Below are 25,702 nucleotides of genomic sequence, written 5' to 3'. Positions count from 1 at the left end.
CTGCAAGTAGCCTGAGGGACTCTCTTTAAAATCTGCGGCAAGAGAGGAAGGAGATATGGGGATGTATGTGTACGTATAGCTGATTCACTTTGTTGTAAAGCAGAAACTAACACACCACTGTAAAACAACTATACTCCAATAAAGATGTTAAAAATAAATAAATCAATAAATATAAAATAAAATCTGCGGCAAGGCCGGTAAGTCCACCTGAAGAGGAAACCAAGCTGGGGTTTCGTAAGATGGTGCTCACTGTAACTCAGGAACCACCTCCCAGCAGCGAGCAAGAAACTCACTGGCTCTGGTTCCACAGAAACTCCCCGTGGACTTGGATGACGTAACGGGGTGATGACGACAGTGTCACGCTGGTTCCTGCTCCACACGCTCCTGGCTGACAACCTGAGGGCAGGACACCGTGACTTTGACGGGCATCACCCGCCAAACTCCCCTGGTGATATGCTCACTTTCCTGATGCCTTCTGGGTGGAGTCTGAGCCACACAAAGGGGAGGAACCATCACTTCACCTTCAGTGATTGTCACCCTCCCTTTTGGGGGCAGGGTCTTGCTAGAAGGTCTAAAATATATATTTTTTTTAAATTTATTTTAATAAATTTATTTATTTTTGGCTGCGTTGGGTCTTCGTTGCTGCGCGTGGGCTTTTCTCTAGTTGTGGCGAGCGGGGCCTACTCTTTGTTGTGGTGCGTGGGCTGCTCATTGCGGCTTCTCTTGTGGAGCACGGGCTCTAGGCGCTCGGGCTTCAGTAGTTGTGGCATGTGGGCTCAGTAGTTGTGGCTCGCGGGCTCTAGAGCACAGGCTCAGTAGTTGTGATGCACGGGCATAGTTGCTCCGTGGCATGTGGGATCTTCCCAGATCAGGGCTCGAACCCGTGTCCCCTGCATTGGCAGATGGAATCTTAACCACTGTGCAACCAGGGAAGTCCTATACATATTTTTTAGTGTGTTGCTCCTCAAAGTGCTCTACTGAGTACAATCATATCTACAGTATTGACAAGAATTCACAGGAAGTGTCCTACCGTTGACGCTTTGCACAAAGCCTGGCAGGGGTCCCTGGACTCTCTCTTGCTGCTCTGCCAGGCATTTCTGAATCCTGAACCACTGAGCACTGACACAGAAAAGCACCGAGTCCATGGCTGGAAAGAGCCTGCCTGCCCCTGATATTTTGTCACCAATAAGCTCTGCCTGGAATTCCCTGAGCACCGACTCCTGCTCAGCCACGTGGCGGGGGGGGGGGACTTCCTGGGGAGGTAACCACATGACTGTCCTCCGGGAGCCTCCACTGGAGGTGGAGATCAAAGGCTTAAGGAGAGCTGAGATAGGCTTCTCCAGCCTCTGTACTTGACCTTCATAGTTTCCAGGAAAACCATGATTTGTGTAATTATTTCCTCACTAGACAGTAGACTCCAGGGGGTAGGAATGGAGTCTGTCTGCATCTTCAAAGCCTAGGAGAACTCAAGGCACATCCTCAGCCTTCAGTCCCTGGCTGAGGAATGAACAAATGACCCACCAGCTGGCTGAACCGTTTGCGGAGTGCTGGGAAGGGAAGTGAGAGGCGGAACCAGAGACCAGAGTGGGGGACTTAGACGACAGAAGCTCAGGGAAAGTTTCTGAGCACAGGATCACATGCAGCCTTCCATGTTTCAGGAAGATGAGCATGGGGCGAGGCTGATGGACAGGAGAAGGGAGGGTGTGCAGGAGGCCACCCCAGGAGGAAAGCATCGCTCTGGACCTCCTGCCTCCCCTTCCCCAGGAACTGTCACAGAATCGGGAGTCCCATAGGTGGATTTTCAACCACTACTGCATTAGAAGGGATAACACCACTGGAGCTGTTTGTTTGTTTTTGCGGTACGCGGGCCTCTCACTGTTGTGGCCTCTCCCGTTGCAGAGCGCAGGCTCCAGACATGCAGGCTCAGCGGCCACGGCTCACGGGCCCAGCCGCTCCGCGGCATGTGGGATCCTCCCGGACCGGGGCACGAACCCGTGTCCCCTGCATCGGCAGGCGAACTCTCAACCACTGCGCCACCAGGGAAGCCCTGGAGCTGTTTTTAATACACCAAAGAAATGGGGTTGCATGGACGCATCTATGGTGATTTTGAGAGCCGTACCTGTCCACCCGGAGTTAAGGAAGCATGGCTTGGCGGTACATGCCTTTGCCATGAACTCTGTCAGGACTTCAAGTATCCTTTAGTTCCTAGAAGAGCTCATTTTCCAAACACACACTCCAGTGCCCTGAGTTAATGGGTGTACATCTCACCCTCGTGGAATATTTTACTCACTCCGGCTGAACAGATGATTATTATGGCTATTATTAATATTGGGCCTAATACTAGTCACAGTAATAAACGTGTTTCTCGGGGGCCACTGCATGGATAGCAATTAAAGCCTAAAAGAACATAGTCTCCAGGGACCTACAATACAAGCTAATCAGGCAGTTAGGGAGGATTTTTTTTTTTTTAACTTTCCCCCTTAATCCCATCCTCACTGTGTGGGTGGAAATCACCCCTTGAGGGGTCAGCCTTAAGGCCACATTCTCGAGCTATTTCAAAAGGGCTAAGGGGTGGCATTGTGGGCCCAGGAGCCCTGTGAAGTAATGGCTGGTGCCTGAGATAAGTTTCTTTTCGAGAGGATTTGGGTGGAGGTGGCTATTCTACCAAAACACTGCTTTGTGGCTGCCGTTGCTGTTTCTTATTCCATAATTCGTGGCAATCCTGCCATTGGGGGAGGCTGGAAAAAGACAAAAGAAAAGGGGAAATGTGTGTGGGAATGTGGTAGTGAGTGAATGGAGGAACAAGAGATTAAAATAGGGCAAAGAGCCCTATTTTTTGCTCTAGCCCCAAAGGCAAAGAGCAAGGGGAAATGGAAAGGATAAGGAAAATATAAAAATAACCAGAAAAGTTGGTAAACAAATAGTATCAGCGTAAATAGAATCATGGCATATGGTAGCCAGCCCAGCCCAGTGCTACCCAACAGAAATGCAGTGCGAGCCACAGGTGTAATTTAAAATTTTCTAGTAGCCACTTTAAAAAAGGTAAAAAGAAACAGGCTAAAGAATTTTAGTATTTTCTTTAACCTAATGTATCCAAAATATCATTTCAACATATAATCAATCTAAAAATTATTAATGAGATATTTGAGGGGTTTTTTTGCTGTTGTTGCTCTAAGTCTTAGAAGTCTGCTGCTTTACCCTTACAGCATGTTTTTCTGCGAACGAGCCACGTTGCCAAGGTAGCTATTGGCTGCCATAGTAGGCATCACAAATGGAGCCCCTCTGGGAAGATGCTGGGGTGTCACCAGGCTGCGGACACTGTGGGCACCAAATGAGGAGGCCCCTCTCGGGCACTAACCACGGGAATTTAGTACTGGGCGCCAAAGCAAGGGACAATGCCCAATGCTTGCCCCTCCCGGTGTCAGCTGGGCGGGATAAATGCTCTTCCGGTTGAGAAGAAATGTTGGGGCAGAGGGAGGTGAAAGCCTCTATCGGTTCAGAGATTCTGAGATTTTGTAAATCTAAGTCATGTTGTTAGGAGTCTGGATGGTCAGGGAAGAGAATGACAGGCCCAGGCAGAACCAAGAGAGGAAGAGGAAATGAGGCCGGTGAGAAGGGATTTGCTACACCAGAGTCTAGCGGGGAGGGATTGCTGACTTTGGGGCTTCCTGTCTACCTTGGGCTGGAGAGCTTGCCAAGGAAGGAAGGAGCCACCAACTGCACCAGAGAGACTTATCCTTAGGGATGAAAGTAATGTCACTCAACAACCCAAGGGGAAGTGCAGACTAGTGGGCCTCCTTTGGCACAAAGACCCAGCTGGGCCACATGGCCAGTGCCCTGTCTCTAGCCACGAGGCCTTGGGGGCTGGGGGTGTCCACTCCCCCCTTCAGCTTACGTAAATAGAATTTGAAATAACACATTATAAAACGATCCAAATTATGTCAGATGACTCTAAGCGATTAAATTCGAAGCGACAGAGAGGTGGGTAATGGGCAGTGGCTGCCTGCCTCCCCCACTGTCTGTATCACTGAAATGAATCAACCTCGAGACTGAGTAATGCAGGGCAGGGCCACCCTACTTGGGCTGCTGCTTCCTAAAGAGAACTGGGATCTTTCCACATTTCACAGGTTCAGCCAGGGGATCTCGCCACAGGTAAAAGTGCTGCTTCACGCCCTGAAACCACAAGATCTGCCTTCTGCTGCTTGGCAGGAATTTTCCGTTCAAGGCCACAGTGTGAAGTGATGCTTTAGAATTAGGCCTTTTAAAATGAACGTAGAGTTCCAGGGTCACAGGACATTGACCACTGTGACCGAGACTTTGGGTCAAGTGTCAGCCTATAAGCTGTGAAGACGGCACATGGTGTGGGCCTGGCAGGGCATGACCCACTGGGTTCCTCCAGGGCCAGGGTCCATTAGCACATTCAGACAGCTGGTACGTTTAGGCAGCTGTTGGGTTTCAGGCCAATTTCTAAAGAAATTATACATATTTAGGCTTTGGGGGTCGGAAAATGACCATTTGACTGACTTCTTGAGAGCCCAAGGGAGACTTCGCAGTCTTGCGGTGTGGGGCAGTGCCACCCAGAGGCCCACCCCAGCCATGTTAGCGATGTACCCATTCCAGGCCAGCTTGCTTGAAAGCCACACATCTGGCAAACAAACGGGAGGGAAACACGTTCATCCTGGGTTGGCTCCAGTCGTTTCTCTCCCACCGAGGAAACGGCCCACTCCCAGAGTTCAAAGCTTCCCCGCTGCTCGGGAGCTGGGACGATGTGTATCGGCCTACTGGGCTCTCTCTGCTCCAATTCTGAAAGCCCGGACACCGAGGACAGGTATCTGCTAAGTGACGGTAAAGAATGAAGTCCGAGGCTGGCAACGAAGGAGTAAGGCAGGGGAAGTCTTGCTCCAGGGAGGCTGGCTGACCCGACGACTATTTTTTATGACACGGCGTATATTATGTTGATGGTTTCATTTCTGGTTATTACTTTCTATTAAAAAGCATCTTGAGTAAGATGATTATGGGGGCATCTGATTCCCACCTCAGGAATCTACTCTCAAATTTTCAGTGAACTGTTGTTTTCCCTGGACATATTATTATGATTGTTCTTGTTATGGTTGTGGTTATGGAAACTGCTAGTTGTCAAAGGGCTCTTTTTATTAGCCATTGCTCACAACCCCATTGCTTTGAGGTAAACAGGGCACGGAGAGATTAAGTACCCCAGGAAGTTGTCTTCTGGCCAGGGCCCGCTCCTAGACTAGAGGGCCAGCATTTTGCTGGGGCCAGGGATGCCAGAGGGGGTCCCTCTCCTGCCCTCCCCAACCGCCCTGCCAGGAGCAGTCTTGGGAACTGTGAACAAATGAAGAATATGCCCAGAGCGGTGTCACTTCTCCTCGTTCTGGGTCCAGCTCCGGTGCCACGCTGGCGCTGGAGGTTTGCCATGGATCTCCTGAGCTTTTGATTTGAGTGGCTAGCCTAGTGGCAGACAGGATGGCCTAGGCTGGCCGCATTCCAAAATGAAGAGTCAGAGCTTGGAACCACAAATGTCCCTGAATCCTGAATTGGAACTAAAACACTACGGGCCGTTGTCACCTGGCTGTCCCACCAGTACCTCAATCAATGGGTCTAAATCAGATGTATTATCTTAACCCCAAGCCAAAACTTAGCGTCTCCTGAATTCTGTCAGTGGCATCTCTCAGTTACCCAGGAGAAAAAGACTTAGATTTCTAAATAATCTAACTTTTTAAATTATACACTTATTGCAAAAAAATGCAGAAGCTTATAAAACAACTAAAAATATGCCCTGCAGCCCCAACTTCCCATCCCGCTCCTCCCAAGTACCGGTGTGTGTGTCACTCAACACTTTGTTCTCCGCAACCCAAACCAAGTTTCTTGTGTTGTGGCCACCATCTCTGACCCTACCCTTGCCTGCATCAACTCCCCCTAGTTTTTCCTTTATGTTTCTCATATCTTTCCATCCAAATTCCTACTGACCTGCGTTCAGAATATCAGTGTTCCACAGGGAAATGAGAGAGGGCTTTGGAACGGAAAGACTTAGGTCTCCGTTTCTCCACTTGAACAACTGACTTTCCTTCTTTGAGTTTCAGTTTCTTTATCTGCTCAAACGAACAATAATATCTGCCTTCTGAGGTTGATAAAAACGGATAAAGTTGTAAAGTGCTAGGACATAGTAGGTGCTTAATAAATGTCCACAATTAATATTCTCTTCTGAGTGGCCTTGCTGAACACTCATTTCAGTTCCCTCCAAGTTAGCCTGCATATCATGGTTGGATTCATCTTTCTTAAAACACTCCTTTTATTTTGAAAGTCTCTTGCTCATACCCTTTAAAAGGCTTCCCACTGTTTATAGTGCTGGTGACAAATAGTCTTTAACTCACACCTCAGTTCTAGTTGATTAGTAGTGTCTGCTTGAGAGGTTGCCCCTGGGCCTGGTGGGAGAGAGTGCCGGGTTAGATTAGCAATATCTGCTCCGAGAGCAAAGGCAGGGAGTAGCAGGCAGCCCTGACCTGCAGAATAGAGTCCGACCTTACTTCATGTCCTCCACCCCCTGGAGGATTCCCTCCTTACAGGCGTCATTCCTCCCTCTGGACTGGTCTCCTGATGTGCCACACATACTGTAGATCCTCTGCCAGTGAAACCTCCCCCCGCCCCAGATCGTGCTGCAGCTGGCTGACTTCCCATCACCTGAGCTCATGTGCTATGTGCCCAAAGAGGCCGAGCACTTTTTATAACACTGCCATTGGTTTTCTTCGTAGCACTTCATCTCTGTCGGAAGCAGTCCTCTTGATTTGTTTTCATGTTTATTGTCTGTCTCCCCCACAAAAATCTGAGCAACTGAAGGCAGGGACTTTCTCTTATTCACTGTGTGTCCCAAAAGCCTAGACCTGGTCTGGCGCCAGTGGGAGCTCAGCGCTGGGCGCTCACCGAGCCCAGGGCTCCTTCCGTGACCGAATCCTGTCTTCGCAAGCAGATTGTGGCTGGAGGCCAAGGCCTGGGTCTGCTTTTTCTTGGTGCCCGCCACATGTTGTCCAGCCTGCCATATTAAATGTGCTCAGTAAATCCTGGATTGGCTGGTGGCTATGGCCTTCAGGGGGAAATTTACTAAGGCATGTGCTCCCATGAACTGCATCAGATTCTGTGCTCAAAGGCTGTAGGTCGCACCTGTGGCCAATCTGCCTTATACAGGCCACTTGGCATGCCTGCTGGCAATTTCTCTCTGGACTTTCTCCTTGGTAGTTCTCACAAAATCACCTGTTGCTGAGTTTCCTGTTTCCCAGAGATACCTGATAATGTGCTGGTTACCTGCGCCATTTACATCTTGACTTCTGGTCTTCTACTTTCTGTCTAACATCATGTGTCTGCAGGAATGAAAGCATCCAAAGGGCTTAGAATATTAAAATCCACCCTGCAGAGGAATAGCACGGACCTTAGAGAATGCTGCAGAACAGAAATGGTGGGTAACATGGAATGAACAATCTTTTTTTGCCAATGTGAGTTAACTTCCAAAGGACAAATGATGAAAGATTATTAAGTCCCCTGTGTTTAAATATATTTTCATTGGTCATTTTTCTACTCCCAGTCATATTGTTTTAATTGAAGTTTTTTTCTCCAGTTTATGTCTGAGATCACATAACATCAACACTGAAGAGCACATTCTGAAGGAGAAATGTTTTCATATTCTGCCACCCTAACAACTGCTTTCATTTTTCTCTTGTTTCCTCCCAATCTTTCTGCATATGCGTATTTTTTCACATAGTTATAATCAGACATTTTTGAGAAAGATAAACGTTTCACTGCTAAAGCCGATAATAATAAACGTAAGAAAGCACCAAATAGGGCTTCCCTGGTGGCGCAGTGGTTGAGAGTCCGCCTGCCGATGCAGGGGACACGGGTTCGTGCCCCGGTCCGGGAAGATCCCACATGCCGCGGAGCGGCTGGGCCCGTGAGCCATGGCCGCTGAGCCTGCGCGTCCGGAGCCCGTGCTCTGCAATGGGAGAGGCCACAACAGTGAGAGGCCCGTGTACCGCCCCCCCCAAAAAAAAGAAAGCACCAAATAGTTTTACTTTCTATAATAATATGTTCATTTTCCCCCCAAAAGTCTAGGTTTTTCATTGTTGGCCTTGAACATAGTCCAGAGGTATAAAATATCAAGGAAGAAAATAATGGAAACGTCTGGTAAAGGATGCCCATACCTATACCGAAAGACATTTTACTTGTTCCTGGCTTAGACACATTCCTACGGGTTGCGAAAGGTAAAACACTTCACCCTGCCCCAGGTACCACAGAATTGGCTTCCATGGGTTGAATGCCTGGAGACGACATAAGTCAATCCTTATTATTTGCAGATTCTGTATTTGCAAATTCATCTACTTGTTAAGATTTATTTGTAATCCCAGGATCAATACTCTTGGTGCTTTTGTAGTCATCTGCAGACACACACTTGTGCAGTGCAGCAAAAATTTTGAGTCACCCAATACGCACACTTCAGCTAAAGTTGACCAAGGCAACATTGTCTCCTTGTTTTGGCCCTGACACTGTAAACAAGTGACTTTTTGCAGTCTATTTAATTCCATGTTATGCGCCTCTTGTACTTTTTGTTAGTGATTTCACTGTTTAAAAAGGCCCCAGGCACAGTGCTGAAGAGCTGCCTCGTGTTCCTAAGTGCAAGAAGGCTGTGATGTTCCTTGCAGAGGAAATCTGTGTTAGAGCAGCTTCATTCAGGCATGAGTTACAGTGCTGGAGTGCTGGCTGTGAGTTCAATGTTAATGAATCAATTTCTATTAAATCAGGTGTCTTTAAACAGAACCACACGTAACACAAAGTTATGCGTTGATCAGTTGATGAAAATGTTGTGAGCAGAGGCTGGCAGGACCCTAACTCTGTATCTTCCCTAGGGGCAGTGGTTCCACACTCATGAATTCAGTATTCCTAGCAGTCATAGAACATAACCACCACAAGGAACGAGAATTGACTCTGTAAACTTTTGTGTGCATTGGCATTTTTTTGAGAGGGAGAGGACGACGGCTTTTATCAAATTCCCAAGGGGGCATTAAGACAGGTTTAGTCATTGCATCACATCTTCTATTAGAAGAGAAATAATGCTGGTCCTCTTGAAAAACCATGGGAGTGTTTTCAGATGACTGGATGGATCAGCCCCCAGATGGTCCCGGCCGTCATCTCGGTCCATGCTCGTCCCAAGGGAATGAAAAGCCAGGGTGTTCTAGGCCAAGCAAAATCAGTCATGTTTCATAGACTTGGAATGTAGAGGTACTCTAAACCAGCTTGGAGGAATGGTGTGTTTTAGAACCCTAAAGAAACAGTGCTCTCATTCGCTCCTGTCATCTACAGGAGGTGTCCTTTCAGTAAAGACAAACCAATATGTAAACTGTAAGAACATAATAACAGCTGCTGTTCACTGAATGCTTATTAGGAACTAGTATTATTGCAGGTAACTCTTTTTTTTTTTTTAAACTTCAATCATTCTTTGGCAAAGACTAGTCCTTTGTTTTATTAACTTATATATTTATTTTTGGCTGTGTCGGGTCTTCGTTTCTGTGCGAGGGCTTTCTCTAGTTGCGGCGAGCAGGGGCCACTCTTCATCGCGGTGCGCGGGCCTCTCACTATCGCGGCCTCTCTTGTTGTGGAGCACAGGCTCCAGACGTGCAGGCTCAGTACTTGTGGCTCACGGGCCCAGCCGCTCCGCGGCATGTGGGATCTTCCCAGACCAGGGCTCGAACCCGTGTCCCCTGCATTAGCAGGCAGATTCTCAACCACTGCGCCACCAGGGAAGCCCTGCAGGTAACTCTTCCAACCATCCCAGGAGGGAGGGCATGACTAGCCCCAATTAACAGATGAAGAAAATGAGGCTCAAAGGGATCAAGCCGCTTACCGAGGTGACCCAGCTATGGCGGGAGGTGGGGCTGGGATTGGAGCTCAGCTCAGCAGAACTAAAGAGCCCACATTTCCAACCGCTGCCTCAGGGGGGTCATGACTTGTTTGCCCTGATCCTCCCCGCCAAGTCCTGTAACCACGAGGAGCCCCAGTGTGCTCGAGGTGTGATGCACTTTACTAACATCTGTTCTGATCACTTCTCAGAAGCCTATCGGCCACAGTGGAGAGAAGGGTGACGCTGCACTGCAGGGTGATGAACTGTAACTCTGGCTCTTCTCATACCATGTTGTGGTGGCAAATTCTAGGAGTTTCCAAAAATAGCATTGGGACTTCTGCTTTGCTAGAGAAGGGATTGTTCTGACCTTTCGCCCAACAAGGCCCACCTCCTGAGGGTGACAATTGCACTGCTTCACATGACATTTGGTTTCCCTCACATGTGGCCAGTCGGATTATACTTACAGGAAGTCAGAGAGAACCTCTAACCTCCTCCTGCTCTATTTTTTGCTTTTCATTCTCTTTCTCTTCTACTCCTCACCCCGCCTTTGGTTTCTTGAATCTCTGAGAATCTTCTTAACCCCCTCTCCCCCGCTCGCAGCCACAGTAAGTGTGTACTGGGGAACGTGTGTCCTGGGGAGGGAAATGTGGGCAGGTGACACGGGCCTGGCTTCCACCCACTGAGCCACCCTCTCTGCCTCTCCCCCACTTCAGAGGTAGGATTGCCCCACCATCCAGTCTCAGCTTCTCGAGGGAGGCGCTGCCTGAAGAAAGTCCTCCCAATCTATAAAAACCAGGTGATCACTGACCTTCCGGGCACAGGTGTTGTGAGGATTAATTACTGTCCGTCAGTGCTTTGTGATGCTCGGCTGAAAGCCTTTCTGTAGGTTAAGTCCTGTGGTCCTGTGTTTCTGAGCTTCCCTGCCCTGCACACTCCACCAACGTGACTCTTCAGCTGCGAGGAATGTTATCAGGTTGATGAGGTACATGTGAAATAGGACCAATATTCAGGGCAGAGGCCCAAATTCCTAGCACAGGTTATGCAGAGCTGCGTCTTCTGGAAGGTGCTTGTTAAATATTGTTGGGGGGTGGGAGTCGGCCAGGTCCAGCCAAAGCCAAACACGACACAACGGCCTGCACACAACCTTTCAAACATGGGGTAGCATTTCAGAAATCCCTTTTTTCCAGCATCTATGCCTTGATGCTTGTAAAGTCCAACTGACTAAAGCAGTGTCTGTAAGTGGATTTTGATGGAAGTGGAAATGGCGTTGAGGGGTTCAAAGCACGGGCAACTAACGTCATTCTGCGCGAGTCTCTCGCCGAGCCGAGCCGGCCTGGCTTTCTGTGTCCCGAGCATGGCGGCTCCACACAGACGCCCACCCAGATCCTGTTCTTCAGCAGCAAAGCTCCTCTGTGCTTCCTTCTTTCACCAAGAGCACCATCCCTGGGAAGAAATCCCCCATCAGGTGACTCAGCTGGCCTCTCGGCCTTCCTAACACTTCTTGGGCAATTCTTTCACCATAAGAGATCCTGAAATATTTTCTACTTCCACTGAAACCTCTAATTACAGAGATTGTGGATGGGACTGTGGTCTCTAAATACCAAAGAGATGGAAGCCTGGGCTTTGGAGACTGGATGACACAGTTCAAATGCCTGTTCTACCACATACTAGCTGTGTGTCCTTGGGCAGGCCACTTAACCTCTCTGTGCCTTAGCTTCCTCATCTGTAGAAGTGAGCTCCTCAGCTGATGTGAGGGTTAAATGAGAGACTGTATGTAATCGTGCCCGACATGCCATAAGTGCTCCATTCATGTTAGCTCTGCCGAAAAAGGAAGAGAGGGATGGCTGTGCTGAGTGATGATTCTAGATTTGAGAAGCTACTTTTCTTTTGTATCACTTGGCCATGTGAATTATGCTATAGCTCATGCCAGAAAACTCCAGGGTGGGGTGGGGGTGATTTTTCTGGGACATGCTTGCCTTACTTTCCCCATGACCAGTAGGTCGGATGCCTCTTCCGGAGTCAGCCTCACCACTGGCGTCTCTCCTCTGGATGCTGTCTCTCCTCTGCTCTCTCCAGATGCTCCTGAATTCTTCAGGATAAAGCATCTGCTCAAAAGTACATGAGGAGAATCGAATCTGCTGTCAGTGCCCACCTCACCCGCCGCTGTGAGCAGGGCTGTGGCCTCACTCACGGAGCTGCTCTGAACTGAGAGGAGGCAGGAGAGGGTGGAACCCGAGGCTTTGCCGGGGTTTGCTCTGCTTTCTAGCTCCATTCCAGGCCAGGCCTGCATTCTCGATGCACATTTGGCCTTCAATGTATTCTGAAGCTGCAACTTTTAAAAACGGAGCTATGTAATAAACTCACTATTTAATAAAAGAAATCCCACAGCACCTCAGGCCACAGCACTGGGCCACAGAGCTTGGTCAGGGGCGCACACAGTGTGTGGTGTTAGTTGGATCTCAGAGTCACCGAAGGGCCCTTCAAATGGTTTCTGAGGCTGTCCTCACAGCAGCAGTGGCCCCGTCAGGAGAGGCTGCACCCCCGGCTGTAGGATCAGATCAACCGTCCCTCCCAACCCCAAGGCCACACAGCCCCACCTTTGAGGGTTTAGACCTAGAACCAAGTAGTAGGTCTGTTGAGATGCCTCCTTTGGGGAACTAAGCTGGCAGAAGACAGCCAGCGCAATGGTTTGAAGGTTTGCGTGCTCCCAAATTCATATGTTGAAATACTAATGCCCAGGGCAATGTGTTAGGATTGGGAGGTGCTTCGCTCATGAGGGTGGAGTCCTCACGAATGGGATTAGTTCTCTTTAAAAAGGGGCCTCCCGCAGTGGTTGGGAGTCCGCCTGCCAGTGCAGGGGACACAGGTTCGAGCCCTGGGCCAGGAAGATCCCACATGCCGAGAAGCAATTGAGTCCGTGCGCCACAACTACTGAGCCTGCGCTCTGGAGCTCATGAGCCACAACTACTGAGCCCACACACCACAACTACTGAAGCCCTCATGCCTACAGTCCGTGCTACACAAGGGAGGCCAGCGTAATGAGAAGCCCACGCACCACAACGAAGAGTAGCCCCCGCTCGCGGCAACTAGAGAAAGCACGCGTGCAGCACAGCCCAAAATAAATAAAATTAATTAAATTAATTTAAAAAAATAATAAAAATAAAAAGAGGCCTCCACACAGCCCCCACCCCTTCCGCCATGTGAGGACCCAAAGAGAAGTCTTCAAACTGGAGGACAGCCCTTCCCCGACCATGTGGGCACCCTGATCTCAGACTTCAGCCTCCACCATCGGGAGCCATATATTTCTGGTGTTTATAAGCCACCCAGACTGTGGTATTTTGTTACAGCAGCTCAAAGGGCTAAGATAAGCAGCAATGTCTGCACCCTCTGAGCCTCCGCTGAAAGAACATCTACCGATCCAAGAAGAGCTCTGTGCTTGGGGAGGAGAAATGCAGCACTCCACATTTGCATTTATTCACATAGAGCAATCACTTGTTTTCAGATTAGTTCTATCATTTCAGAAGGAAATTTTGGAAAATACAGAAAAGAACATGACACCACCTGAAACCTCACCACCCTGAATTACAAATGGCTATTGAGGAAGAAGCCAGGCTGCAGAGTGGGAAGGCCAGCCTCAAGCCTCATTCCCCAGCCAGCTCTGTCATCTTGGACCAGTAGTTGGACTGGATCTCAGATTCGTCATCTGTGAAGGGAGGGCGTTACACAGACGGATTCTGAGACCGCTCTGGCCCTGCCATTCTATGGGATGTCAGACTCTGGGTCCACAAGCCTCAGGCAGGACAGTGCTGGGGCTTCGGTCAGCACCCAGAGACCAGGTGCTCCTGAGAGGGTTCGCCTTGGGCAAATGTATCAGGGAGCCTCTTCAGTGTCTTCTGGCATATCCTGCCAGGTGTCTGGAGTCTGCTGCAATCACTGCCCGTGTCGAGGGCACTGCTCAGTCTGGGGCTCAGGAGAGCTGGGTGCACCCTGGCCCTGTCACTAGGTTCTAGACGCCCTGGGGCCTTAATGTCTGTAAAATGGGGAAAACACCACCTGCCTTCCCCAGCACACAGAGCTACTCTGTCAACGAGCACGTGTACATAGGAGTATCTAGAAAAGAGTTCAGGCCTAAAAATACGTAAAAGAGAGAATGATCAGATCACGTGAACAAGTGAGTCCATCCGCTAAATGGAAAGTAGGGCTTCACTCTGGGCTCCATCCTGCCCTCACACAGAGACGTTCTAATCACCGTAATCAAGAAATCAAATAAACATCAGCGAACTTACCAAACAGGTGAATGGGAAACAGAGCGGCAGTTTCAGAGCCTGGCTTTCGGTAAACGTTAGCATGACAGCCGCAAAGCAGGCAGTGCTTCGAGAGCAGGTGGGAGACGAGGAGAGGTTTCCTGGCCCCTGCCCTTCACCTTGGTCACTGACTCAGTGTGAAACAGCGCCTGCAGAGAGGAGGAGGGCTCTCATCCTAGTTCACAGATCAGCCTGCGGCCACAGTGGGGGCAGTGAGCTGAGTTCAAGGCAAAGGATGACTAAACAGCCTTCTCATCATTAATAATAATAACACTTGGCATTTATCTAGTTCTTTATGTTTTCAAAGTGCTTTATAATCAGTAATTAGTTAACTAGCACTCACCACTATCCCTGCTGTCTGCCTGCCGTGCTGAGCAGACGGAAGAGCCAGGCGGGACCTGCCTGTCCACCAGGGGATTGCAGATCTGGGGAAAGTGAGGGCCGGGGCACGTGGGGTGAAGAGTCGGGGGATGGTATCAACATGCAGAACTAAATTTGGAAGGAGACGGTTATGAATCAGTGCATGTCCCTTGACGAGGATGCCAAGCACACAGGCAGGGACGTGATCTGCACTTGGACAATGGGATTCAGTCCTCGGTGGGTAAGCATGGTGCTTCACCAGGGGGCTTAGGATTCTCCTAAAATCAGATTGTTCCAGCCCCTGCCAAGTGAGATGACACAGGATATAGGTGGCATCTGTGCCCTGGACGGTCAGCTTCACCCCTTCTCCTCTTCAGAATGCCCACGGATTTGGGCATCATTTTCTAAACTCCAGGGTTCTACACGTGGCCAAGACCCAAACTTGCTGGTACTGTTTATCCAACTTGCACTGGATATGAGGAGATTAACCTCCCTGCGAAAGATTAAAAGTGCAGTGTCTCCCAGACACTCAGCAGTGATCCTGAGTGGGGAAGCAGATGGCAGCAGGTGGGGTGAGGTGAGCTTTCTCTCCTTCCCCTGTGCCCTGAAGTTTAAATGACTCTGGGAAAAGCACAACGAGGCATCTGCGACTAGGTCAACCCACAAGCGTAGTCCATGAAGCTGGATGTGCCAATTGTCAGCTACCTACTTACATGGAAATCTGATAACTGTTGTACTTAGAGAGTAGAAACCGAAGTCATCAGCCAAATAAGTGACCAGAAGAAAGCGATTAGTCATCTTTCTTCATGAGTGATCACAACACTTCTGAAGCTTCCTACCTGTAACTTGCAATTTAGGACCCTGTCTAATGACAGGCTGAGCGTCTCTTATTGATCTCCAGACTCCTTAGTAAATTAAATGGCAGGTACACAAAGAGGCGAGGGACAGGAGCGTGGAAGCAGCCTCACAACTCTTGCTCTGTTCGAACGAGGTTCTAGGAAAGCCTGTGGGTCTCTGGGCTGCCCTGGAACTCCAGAACCAAAGCCTGTGGCTGACAGAGCCTCCCGGGGCCAGTCCCTTGTGGTGAGACATGCATAAATCTGCTAATTAATAACAGCCTTGATTTATGGCCCTTCTCACCACCTGGGGCTATACCTTGTCAGATCTCAGGAACTAAAAACAAGGCAAGGGCTCGGCTTCAACGTGGCTGAAAAACCCAGAAATGATAATAATAATTAACACAGCTCAACTTCCACTTGCCCGATAAATAGTAATTAATGCACACGGCAGCCCAGGGAGGCATCTAGACTTTGATTATGAGCCTTGTTTTGCAGACAGGGAAACTGAGGCCAGGAAGTTAAGTGGCTTTTTCAAGGCCACACAAGGACTCCATATCATACCTGATGTAGGCTTCCCTGTCTCTCAGTCTGAGGTCTGGATCATACCTGTCAGTCAACGAAGACTTAAGAAAATCACACTTATACACACACATCAGAAAAGGCATTTCCCCAGAAGTCCAGGAAAAAACGATAGACTGAGTGTGGCACTGGCCTACCAGTCACCTGCTGTGAGTGACAGCATCTAAAACAGACAAGAACTGGTGGTGCTGTGTCCATTCTGTGAGGAAAGGCAGTGTTCCCCAAAACTGCCTTTAATGCATTTAATTGCATTTAATGTCATGCACTCCGTCTGTTATACTTCCTTTCTTTGCCTCCTCCATTTTTGTAGTTTGAACTAAGGAGTTGATGGGGATAGTTGCCTTAACTTGTCATAAACTAAAGAATTGAAGATGTTTTTCCAATAACTTGGACACTGCATGGGAATCACCTTTCCTCATGTTTACCTTGCCCAATTGTTGCTTGAGTATTATAAAACTCTCATGAACTTAAGAAACTCCAAATATTGCTTGTACAATAATTGAAAACAGGCTCATTTGGTCTCTTCCACTCATACATCATATGTCTAATAATTGATACATTCAATATAGAAAAAACAAAATACAACTACCAATCCAGTTATTTTCTCCAAGTAGATACGTTTTAGTTGTCAAAAGGATAACCTTATTCTGGCCTCTTAGCTGTCAGTGACAGAAACTCCATTCAAATTGGTTTAGATGGAGAATTTCAGGGATGGCTTCAGATACAGCTGGACCCCTATGAGCAAACGATGTCATTGGCACCTGAGTTTCTCCATCTCTCAGCCTGGCTCACGGCTCATCTGTGGGGACAAAGATGGCCACTTGAATTCAGGCTGACTTCCCCCAGTGGAGCAGCTCTGCAGGTGGAGAGCCTTTCTTTAATGATAACACAGGCAAAAAGTTCTGGGACTGACCATGGCTGGCCCACTGGACCGCTTGACCCTCTCTGAGGTCACTGTGATAGGAGGACACGTCACTCTTGTTCAGGCCTAGGTCACACACTCATCCAAAGAGCCAGGGTATAGGGGTGGCCCCTCACAGACCACTGGGGTCAAGTATGGGAAAGGGGTGGTTCCCCAAAATTGGGGTGCTGTTTGCAAAAGAAGAGGGAAAGGATGTAAGGCAGTTAAAAGCAAAAGATCTCTACTACCTTTGTATAAAACTTAAAAGTCTACATTTTACCATATAAAGTAACAGAATATTCTTCTAGATGCTATTTCCATTGCCACTCATAAAACCCTAGCTAGGCCCTCAAATACAATTGCTAAGGGACAACACCACCTTGAGGAACCTAAAAGCAAATGTGATTCTCCTACTAGTTCGAGTGTCTGCCCACATCCTTGCTCATTCAGGATGCTTATGGTCATGGACCTCAGAACCACATTCTAGAGCTGGGAGAGGGAGCCAGGGCCAACAAGAAGGCAGACAGCATACCAAGCCAACAAGCACCTCCCTGCCTAAGAGATCTGGCAAATGCCACAGGCCTGGTGCATCTTGATTTTAACATAACACTTGACAAAATGTTCTCCAATGGGCTTCTGCATCATTTGGATTTTCATGAGGAGTACAGATAACTTTTGTAATTAAAAAGAAACCCCAACAATCTACAGAAAATAAAGATGAAGACAAGTGGGTAGGATGATAACAACACAGCTAGAGGGCTGTTGGGCTCATTGACTCCCCCAGGTATGAGTCCACACCCAGAGCATGTTACTTACATGCTAATGTTAAATGTTAAATTGATAGTGTCTGAAAGACTTCCTCCTGTGGCTGAGTGTGTGTAGCCTGGACATCCCACATTCTCCAGCCCTTGCAGGCTACCCTCTCCTGAGTAACCCATAACAGAAAATCCAGCTATGTCCCCATTCCTCCTCTCATCGGTTGGGGACTCCCTAGGGGGATGTCCTTGTCCCCAGAGTCATCCTGTTGTTTTTTTTTTTTTTGCGGTACGCGGGCCTCTCACTGTTGTGGCCTCTCCCGTTGCGGAGCACAGGCTCCGGACGCGCAGGCTCAGCGGCCATGGCTCACGGGCCCAGCCACTCCGCGGCATGTGGGATCTTTCCGGACTGGGGCACGAACCCCTGTCCCCTGCATCGGCAGGCGGACTCTCAACCACTGCGCCACCAGGGAAGCCCCTGGTTATTTCTTATTGTCTCTCACTGCTGCCCCTCCTGGTCAGCACCAGCTGCCTCTCTTTCCCCCAAGGACCCTCACAGTTCTCCAAAGCACAGTGAAAACAACAACAGTTTAACAGCATCTACTGAGGACTCTAGCCTAACACCAGGGAATTACAGAGCAGAAGAAGAAACTTCAAGTAGATATCAGCAGCCCCACATGCCACTGGCCTTCCTCATCACCACTACCTTTTCCTTTTTCTCACTAAAGCACTGCTCCATCACATGTGACCAGGATAGGTCATCTCTCCTGGAAGGTTGTCCCATAACATCTAGCCTTATACCTGATGACTTACAAAGAAAAGAAAAGCCTCATCAAAGCGTTTCTTCCAGAACAAAAGGACAAATTAACTCCAAGAGCTAATGTCCTTCTTCCCTAGAATGCAAAAATCACTCACAAAATCAAAATGGAAATTTCTTGGTTTCAACTCTGTCAGGGTTCGGACCCAAACTTCAGTAACAGTAAAAAACTGGCAAATTTGGGCTTCCCTGGTGGCACAGTGGTTGGGGGTCTGCCTGCCGATGCGGGGGATACGGGTTCATGCCCTGGTCCGGGAAGATCCCACATGCCGCGGAGCGGCTGGGCCCGTGAGCCATGGCCGCTGGGCCTGTGCGTCCGGAGCCTGTGTTCTGCAACGGGAGAGGCCACAGCAGTGAGAGGCCCGCGTACCGCAAAAAAAAAAAAAAAAAAAAAATTCATAATGTTTAACCACTATGCTATCTACACCCAAACTTTTTCATTATCCCCAACAAAAACTCTGTACCCCTTGAATAATAACTCCTCCTTTCCCCTCCTCCCAGCCCTTGGTAACCACCATTCTACTTTCTGCCTCTATGAGTTTGTCTATGCCAAGTATCTTGTATAAGTGGCATCATACAATATTTATCCTTCTGTGTCTGACTTATTTCACTAAGCAAATGTTTCCAGGCTTCATCCATGTGTAGCATGTGTGAGAACTTCATTCCTTTTCATGGCTGAATAATATTCCACTGTATGGATGTACCATATCTCTTTATCCATTCATCTGTTCATGGACACTTGCGTTGTTTCCACCTTTTGGCTATTGTGAATAATGGTGCTATGAATATGGGTGTGCAAGTATCTATCCAATTCTGTTGGATATACACCAGGAAGAGAATTGCTGGGCCATATGGTAGTTCTATGTCTAACCTTTTAAGAAACCGCCAGTTTGTAATCGTGTTTTGATGGAAATGCTCGCCGCAGGTAGGTAACTTTCTTGGGTAGAGATGGCTGGGACATTTGAGCTGGGAGTAGAGATGAGTAATTGCTTTGACATCAGGACAAAGGACCCAAGCAAAGCCTGGCTGTACCTCAGGCACTTTCCAGGTCACAGTGCTGATGGGCCACCCCAGACACTTTCCTTGTCAGGGTGGTTGTCACATGGATAGAAACCAGAAAACCACTTGACAAACTGAATTATTCACCATCGTCCCCTGATCAGGTGAGCACAATACTGTTGGCCATCACCCAGGACAGGGAAATGGCTTCCTTAGAATTCTTGCATAATGGCGTTCATTTATATATATATATATATATTTATTTATTTATTTATTTTTTTTTTGCGGTACGCGGGCCTCTCACTGCTGCGGCCTCTCCTGCCACGGAGCACAGGCTCTGGACGCGCAGGCTCAGCAGCCATGGCTCACAGGCCCAGCCGCTCCGCGGCACGTGGGATCCTCCCGGACCGGGGCACAAACCCGCGTCCTCTGCATCGGCAGGCGGACTCCCAACAACTGCGCCACCAGGGAAGCCCTATATATATTTTTAATTACAAAGTATATCATATGAACAAAAAGAGTACGTAAGTATAGATTAAATCATAATAAAGTTAATGCTGTCACATCTACCACTCAGCTTAAGAAATAGAACATTACCAACCTGTTTGAAGCTCTGCGTTTATCTGTTCCTGAGCACATTTTCATTCTCCACCACATAAGTGACCATTATACTGAATTTAGTCTATCATTCTCTCTTTTTTCTTTATAGTTTACCATACACATAAGTAAGACTACATTGTAATATATTGTCCAATTTTGCATGTTTCTGAACCTCATAAGTGAAAACATCTGGATGTATTTTTCTGTGCCTTGCTTTTTTCATGCATCGTTATACTTTCAAGATTCATCCATACTAAACTGTGTAGCTGTAGCTCATTAATTTTCACCGCTGTGTTGTGGGTTCCATTTTATGCCCATCCTTAATGTATTTATCTATTCAACTGAAGATGGGCCGTTTTGGTTATTTCCTAAGAGCTCATTCTAATCAGGGTTTTTATCCTCACAGTAATTAGCACTAAATGATTCTGTCTGTCTGTTTTCCTACATGTGCAGGTTTTTCTCCAGATTGTATGAGGGGAACAGGTACTATGGCCCTTTTCTTTTGTTGGATTACTAAATATTGAGTGATCCTATCCCATCACCCACACACTTTTTCTGAGCACTGGCTCTCTCTGACTCAGAAGCCATATTTATACCCATGACCCCACCCTCCCATCAGAGCTGATTGGGCAAGAGGCAGATACAGCTCTCAAGCTGGACCAATCAGATGCTCTTTCTTGAGAATTTTAAACTAGTGCCAAAAGAGAGTGGTCTTCAGGGACTTCCCTGGAGGTCCAGTGGTTCAATCTCTGTGCTTCCAACGCAAGGGGTGCAAGTTCAATCCCTGATCAGGGAACTAAGATCCCACATGCCGTGCTGCAAAAATGGTTGGCCCTGTGAAAGTGGAAATTTGGGATCCTGGGTCAGCTCTGCTTTCTTTACCCTGTGTATGGGGGGCAAAGGGAAGGACAAGGGGGGGTTAAGGTATAAATGAGAGAACTGAAGAGGATGGATAGTTTTTTTTTTAAGGGGAGGTGGGTGCTGAGAGATGGACCAAGAATCCTAAAGCCTTCCAGGCCTCAGCCCCAGCCCTTTGCAGAGGCCTGGTCCTTGGGTCCCATGAGATCCTCTGCTGAGTCTTTATAATAAATTGACCTTTTTGGCTTAAATTAGTTTCAGTTGTTTTCTATTACTTGTAATCAAAGACCCTCACTTATCTATTCAATTTACTTCTTCCCAGCCATTCAAAAGAACTGCAGGGCTGCCAGGGACCCCTATTAACCTGAGAATTAGTTAAATTCTTTCCCCGACCAACAAGAGATAGGAAATTCTCCACTTCCAAAGTCAGCCGGCTCCAGAGAGCTAAACAATGGAGTGGATACAAGGTATAAAGTAGGTATGCTAGTTTTATCTCCAGTTATTTTGACCAGCTCTTAGAAATGACTGAAGAATTTTGCCCTTAACTTCCTAAAAACAGGTGCTTGATAAAGACACCCCCCCCCCATTATCCTCAGGTGATCGGGAGGGTAACCACAAATAAGTGAATTTTACAGATAATTCCCAAACCTTATCTAAACTCTTATCTTGGGCAATAGCTTCCTCTTCTGCCTTTTAGCAGAGCTGTCGACAAGAAGCAAATGGACTGTGACAACGTGGAGTTTTGATCCCCTTTTATTCCCCTTGCACACCTCCAGTGGAGATGCTAAGGAACAATGGCAAGGACAAAAAGACAGGTAGCAGGAGGGCAAAGAGGAGAAACAAAGCCTGGATGGTTTGAGCACTGGCAAGACAGCTTCCAGGAGTTGTCTTAAAGGAGTCGGGGGCTTTGGGAACATGGGTCACCGAGGATGAGGAAGAGAAGCAGCCGGAAGGGGAGCACAGTCACAAGTGGGGAGGGGGAGCCCTTGCTCTGCATTTCACAAAACACCTTTCCCAAGCTGGCACCTCTGCATTTACAAGACAACACACTCCTTGCAGGTATCTGAGATTCTGAAGATGTGGCCCTCACTAAGTGGAAGGGAAGCCCACTTGCCTCCTAAGTTTGGTTTTGCTTAAAATCTTCTATCCGTCGGTACAGCTCCTAAAAAGGCATCGGAGTTTTTACTCTAGCCTCTGCCAAGTGATGAAGCCGGAGCGCAGCCCGTCTCACTCTAGAGGTGGCCATTCAGCTTTGATGTGTAATTTGAGGCAAGCTATCTTCTGCCGCCCCTTTCCTTTTTCACTGAAAACCACTGTGTAGCCACAAAGCTCAAGTTCAGAGGGGAGGATGGCTCCCCAGCAGCGCCATCTTAGAACAGGGGGAAAAGACTCCGTTGCTTAAACCTCAGCCCACTGAATCAGATCATCCTTTGCTGTGATGTTACAACTGTAACGTTTCAAACTTGCTCTCAGAAGCCGTTAGGTATTCCTTGCCGAGACCTTGAATTTGGTGGGCACTACCACTGCATAAGATTGCCAGCAGAGGAGGACAGTGGTGTTTCATTATTCATGGAAACATGCTGCTCGTGTGCTTCGGTTTGAGCTTTTGATGAACAGAAAATGTGCTCTTTACATTTTCCTTTTTGTGAAATCCTGACACAGCATTTCTGGTTTCAAAGGAAGCTGTATAAAGACCAGCAGAAAATCCCACAAAATGAGACCACCTTAAAAATCAAGTTTACTGGCTAAATGGGATTAAGCTAGAGTTGTGTTTTAAAAAGAATAAACCAGAAGAAAACAAATCTTTGCTGCATGGTGCCCACTTCTATCTAAACAGCTCTGAAGTCCAGATGCAGGCTGTCACTGGAGCATCTCTGGAGAGAGCGTGGGAAGTTAAAAGTCAGTGTTTTTGATTAATTAATAATCATCCTCAGCTGTGTTGGCAAATGATAAAAACAAATTGTCTGCCTTTAAAGTAAGGGTGGAAGACGTGTGCTTACCCAGAACCGAGGGGGAAGGAGGAAGAGCCTAGTCGGCCCTCGGCTGGTCTGGTGGTGGCTGAACAAAAACGACGCTGTATGTCTCTTACCCTGTATGGTCATGATAACCACCACAGCTTGGGCAGTCAGCAGGGAGGGGGGTGGAGGAAGCCAGTGTCTAAGGAATGGCGCAAAGGGCTACCCAGTTGTCTTTTAGAACAACCCAACTGAGCATGTGCAGGAATCACTGTTTCACCATGTTTGTCACTGTGAAGCGCGCTTCAGCAGGCTCCAGCTAAGTGAGTGTCCGCGTGTGTGCGTGCGTGTGTGTGTGCGTACCAGGATGAGGTGAAGTTTCATTGGTAGTTTAGAGGAGAGATGCAAAGACCCCTCTCCTTTTAAATTTGCCACCTACAAGTTAAACAGTGACTCCACGTCATTCTTTCTTGAAGACTCTCACTGCAGCTGGACGCCATCTTCCTCCCTCCCGAACCTGTAGTTCTCGAGCCACACTTCTCTTACAGGACTTAGACCATTTGTCTCTTGGTAGGCACCATGTCTGTGGTGTCTCACAGTCATTCCTACTTCCTCAGATATAGTGATGTTTGCCTTTGGGGCAGCACCTGGGACAGATTATTGGGTAGAGGAGACATACAATACATCTTAAATATTGGAATGAGTGGAGGAAGGTGGGACTTCCACCTTCCTCTCATTGGAATGAGTGGAGGACTTCCACTCATTGGAATGAGTGGAGGAAGGTGGGATGGACCTGTGCTGGATGCTATGTTCATTTCGTGGCTCTGTTGGTGGAATTTCTATCTTCCCCAGTGACTGTGACATTCTCTCCTTCCTTCTGTCCCTACTGCCAGAGCCATGATGCAGGCTCTGATTAATTTTTACCTCTTCTCCCCTCATGGTTGCAAATAATCCCCATCTCCTACCTGCCTCTACTTTAATCCATCTTACATACTCAGTCCACCTTGATTCTATCCCTCCCCAGCCTCCAAATTTTCCTTGGTCCCTAATTCCTCACCAAATCACCCAAACACACTACACCTGACGATTCAAGAGCCTTCACACACTGGGGACCCAGAATACTGTTTCTGTCCTAACTCACACTACCCCTGATGTGTCAAGTGTCCAACACGCTATTTCTCTAAAAATTCACTCAGTTTCCTATTTCCATCCCTAAAGTAAAACACCACTCAGCCTTCAGGGCTCAGGTCCAATGTCACTTCCTCTAATAAGTTTTTGATTTCACATACTGGATGTGATTTCCCTTGCCTTGATCTTCTTTGTATTAGAGACTCTTTCAGTGATTGTCCAATTGCTATATTAGAAGCCCCTGAGGGCAGGAAGGCCAAGTTCATCTTTGCCTCGGAGTTGGCAGCAGAGTGCTGAGAACCAAGAATCCCCCTTATTGCTGAATTATATTCAGAGGGAACCAGGTGGCCAGGCTCTCCTGCTGGGAGTCTACAACCTAAGACTGACATCAACACAAGCGTGGCTGTAGCTACTGACCTGAGACTCTGATGCCAGGATAAATGTGGAAAATCCACAACTCCAACACAATTAAATATTTACCTGTATTAGTTTTCTATGGCTCCATAACAAATTACCACCAATTTACCAGCTGAAAACAATACCCATTTATTAGTTCACAGTTAAATTCTATAAATCAGAAGGCTGGCACAACATGCCTGGGCTTCTGCTCAGAGTAACACAATGCTGAAATCAAAGTGTTGGCGCAGCTGAACTCTTGTCTGGAGGCTCTGGAGAAACAGGGCACTTTTAGCACTTTCTTGTTGGTAGTAGAATTTAGTTCCTTGTGGTTATAGGACTGAGGTCCCTGTTATGATTAGGTCAGGGCCACTGGGATAATCTCCCTTAAGGTCAAATGTGCTATAAAACGTATCTAATCACACAGGTAAAATCCATCATATTCACAGGGTGTGCACGCAAGTCGGGAAACAGGAAATCTTGGGTCATTTTAGAATTCTGCCTATCACATCACCTTAAATATAAATTTGAGATACTGGTGAGAGAGTTGAAGCCAAATCAGATTTGGGGGCAAATGGCAGCTGGAGAGACCACGATGTTTCTTCAGGCAGTACAGGAAGACATTGCAGAGGAGGAAAAACGGGAGTTCTTGAAGAGTTGGGAGGGGCCTTGAATTCCTGAAAGAGCCTAGATGGTACAGGAAGAGGAGGGCTTTCCAGGCAGAGAAAGAAATGAGGAAGAGGATGCAGGGAGTGGCTGAAGGAACCAGAGAGACCAGTGTGGGTGACAGAAGCAGTAAGGGAAGGAAACAAGCCTGGGAGCCCCAGGTCAGGGCTGTGTTTCTGAGCCACACTGTGTGGGGAGGTTGCCACCATGGCCAAGGCCGAGGGCACGGGGACCACTTGGTGGATGTGCTGGAGTGAGTGGGGAGGCCAACTGGCCAGTTGGAGTAAGAGGCCAGTTGGAGTTGGACAACCCGCGAGACGGCCAAAGGGCTGTGTGAAGGGAGACTGAGGAAGGCAGGGCCTCAGGCTGTTGAGCAAACCTGAGGAGAACAGAGAGTGTTAGGGCAGGATTCACGGAATGAGTGTCACAAAGAACTCTTGCTATGGATAAGTCAGGAGACATCTTCTCTGAGACCACAGAGGCCGAGGCAGAGCCGAAGGCTGGCCCAGAGGCACAAAATTTGTGTGCTGGGCCCAGTTTACTGCTGACTCACCCTGCGGCAGTGGGTGCCTTACTTGCTCTTTCAATGCCTTTGCTTCCTGATCTACAAAGTGGAGACTAATGACAGCCCTGTCCTGCTCGGT

The 25,702-nt window shown here is 48.1% G+C and overlaps 1 pseudogene; it reads left to right on the top strand.

Moving 5' to 3' along the window:
• The first annotated feature begins 345 nt into the window (after positions 1 to 345).
• The window catches only part of LOC132530480 (small ribosomal subunit protein eS1-like), a 39,883-nt pseudogene continuing 14,526 nt past the window's right edge, over positions 346 to 25,702 (top strand).

The sequence above is a fragment of the Lagenorhynchus albirostris genome, chromosome 12 (genome assembly GCF_949774975.1).
Source record: "Lagenorhynchus albirostris chromosome 12, mLagAlb1.1, whole genome shotgun sequence".
Classification (NCBI taxonomy): Eukaryota; Metazoa; Chordata; class Mammalia; order Artiodactyla; family Delphinidae; genus Lagenorhynchus; species Lagenorhynchus albirostris.
Note: the sequence above shows the minus strand (reverse complement) of the source record. Positions and strands in the feature narration are given on the sequence as shown.